Genomic DNA, 3,057 nt, shown 5'->3' on the forward strand with positions numbered 1-3,057 from the left:
TAGAGACGGGGTTTCACCATGTTGACCAGGATGGTCTCGACCTCGTGATCCACCCGCCTCGGCCTCCCAAAGTGCTGGGATTACAGGCGTGAGCCACCGCGCCCGGCAAAAATTTTTTAAAGAGAACATTTTCGGTTTCATGGCAACATTGAGCAGAAGGTAGGGGGCGTTCCCGTGTGTCCCGCGCACACGCGGCCCCATCCCCATCAGCTGCCCAGCCACGGCATTACCACCCAGAGCCCGAAGTTCACGTTGGGACTGACTCTTGGCGCTGTGCATGCTGTGGGTTTGGGCAAATGTCAGAGGACACGATCACCACAGCATCATCATCGCCCCTTCTCTGGTCCCTCCCTGACCCACCCGCTGGCAGCCACTGCTCCTCCTGCCTCCGGGGCCTGGCCTGTCCCAGCCCGTCCCAGCATTGGAATCACGGCTGCTTCCTTCCCTTAGTGGTGTGCGTGGTAGCTTCCCCTGTCTTCGGAGTTTGGAAGCTCTTTTATTCTTGGTGTTGAATAGCGTCTCGCTGTCCCGATGCTCCCCGCTGACCCACCCGCCCACCGAGGGCAGGCTGCCGTGTTTGGGGGATGACAAACAGGGCGGCCACAAACCCAGCTGCTTTGCTGGCTCAGCAGTTGTGCCTGGGAGGGAGGGGTGAAGGGCCTGGGCCTCTCCAGCTGACCCCAGACCTCTAGGCTGGAACAGGGGAGTTTTTACCCACGGGGCGGGTTTGTTGCTCAAAAGCATAAATGCACAGAACTGCCTTTGCCTGCGGCTGGAGGGTTTTGCAAGTTCTCCTTGTCTCTGAAGGCACTTGGGTGTGGGACCCCAGGCCTGGAGGCTGCCCGGAGGCCTGAGAGTGGAAGGGGTTCCACCCGCACCCCTGTGGTCCTATAGGTCCAGAGGTTGCCTGGGCGAGGGACACAGGACTGAGGTCAGGCTGGACCTGGCCCCTAGAGGTCCCCAGGGTGGCTGGAGTCTGAGGAGGGGACATGTGGGCCAAGAGCACAGAAGGGAACACAGGAGCACTCAGGCACCCGCTGCTCTGTGGCTGAGTGACCACCCTGCCAGGGCTGGTGTCTTAGGTGGGTCGACTCAGCCCCTGTGCCAAAGCTTCGAACCTGTCAGCAGGACCAAGAGGGCCTCAGTCCGAGCACCCGAGATGCCTGCTCTGTGCACTTGGAAAACAGCGTTTCCACGGCAGCCAGCCGGGACAGATGTTTTATTTCACAGGGTCATAAAGATGCCAGGTCCCCATCGCTGCCACAGGTGAGACAGGGGCTGGCACAATCCAGAGACCTCTTTCCCAGAATCCATGAACCAGAAATAACACCAGCGTGTCTGAGAAGAACGGTGAAGAAATCCACCCCCGGCTGTCGGGCAGCCCCGGCGAGGAGGTCTACCCCCTCCTCGCTGCGAACGAGCTGTCCTCCACCCTGCGTGGGAGGCCTCAGCGCCCAGGACCCCCGCCTTTCACAGCACCCGGGGCACGTGCCTGAGCCTCACAGCTTTGGCAGAGCGCCTACTCTGTTCCAGGTGCAGGGCACGGTAGCGACCTTGACCCCCAGGGCAGCTCCCCTCCATCCCGGCTTCCTGCTAGAACAGGAGCAGGCAATTCACACCAGAAGCCTGTAATCCCAGCACTTTGGGAGGTCGAAGGGGGAGGTGGCTTGAGTCTTGGGAGTTCAAGGCTGCAGTGAGGTGTCACCGCACCACTGGGCCCCATCCGGGGTGGCAGAACGAGACCCTGCCTCAAAAAGAAAGAAAGGAAAAAAACAACAGAATCTTGAAATGAATATGACATGGAGGAAAACATGGTTTTTTCCTAAGGGGTGGAGGAAAGACGGAACCTGTGTGGGCTGGAAAGAATCCACCTGTCCCTGCCTCAGAGCACAGCGCAACGGACAGCAGCTGCAAGACAGTGAAAAGCTAGACTTGGACAACACTGAAGTACCTGCGCCGATTCCAGGTGCTCAGCTTTCCCCTGAGACGCAAGTTTTTCTGTACGGTGGTGCTATTTTTTTTTTTTTTTCTTGTAACAGCTCTGGGCATGGATAGTGCTATTTTTAAAAGTTTAAAAACAAGCAAAGCTGAGAAAGATCACGCCTAGGTGTACACACACACACACACATGCTAACACGGTTTTGTGGCAGGCAAGTGGATGATGCAGTCTCCGCGGGGAGTGTCGCAGCAGACGCAGGGTCAGTTCCGTCTGACTCCGCTCATGTAGCACCCGGGGACAGGCACACCAGCGTCCGGAGGCTGAGGTCAGGGCGGTGACGCACGCGTCAGGAGCGACCGGCACCTGCCAGCTTCCTAGGGTCTGGGATGCGCTACATCTGAGGGGCTGAGGTTATACAGGTGCGCGTGGGAGCAGAAATGAAGCAGGCTGTGCCTTCCGTGTTAGAGGACTTGACTGCGAAGCAGTTACGCTTCAGTAGGAAGTAACAAAAGCAAAGGAGTAAGAAGCTGGGGAGGCTGGGAAGGTGGGCTGGGAGGACACAGATGGCAATGAAAACGACCAGGCTGGGCGGGGTGGGCCACCTGCCACCCCAGCGCTTGAAGAAGCCGAGGCAGGAAGATGGCTGGAGGCGGGAGTTTGAGACCTGCCTGGGCAACGCAGTGAGACCACCATCTCTACAAAAAGGAAGAACAAGTAAAACAGCCAGGCCTGGTGGTGCACTCTGTCGTCCCAGCTTCTCAGGACGCTGAGATGAAAGAATTCTTCGGCCAGGGAGGTCAAGGCTGCAGTGAGCCGAGATCGTGCCGCTGCACGCCAGCCTGCGAGACAGAGTGAGACCCTGCCTCAAAACGGACAGAGAAAGGAAATTGTCGGAGCTGTTCTTGGTTTTGAGTGAGGGGCTGATTTACAGGGTGTTCCTAATTTAATTGTGCCATTTATATGTGCTACATATATCATGCCTGTATTGGGCCGGGCGCGGTGGCTAAGCCTGTAATCCCAGCACTGTGGGAGGCCGAGGCGGGTGGATCACGAGGTCAAGAAATCGAGACCATCCTGGTCAACATGGTGAAACCCCGTCTCTACTAAAAATACAAAAA

The sequence above is a fragment of the Cebus imitator genome, unplaced genomic scaffold (assembly GCF_001604975.1).
Source record: "Cebus imitator isolate Cc_AM_T3 unplaced genomic scaffold, Cebus_imitator-1.0 Scaffold497, whole genome shotgun sequence".
NCBI lineage: Eukaryota > Metazoa > Chordata > Mammalia > Primates > Cebidae > Cebus > Cebus imitator.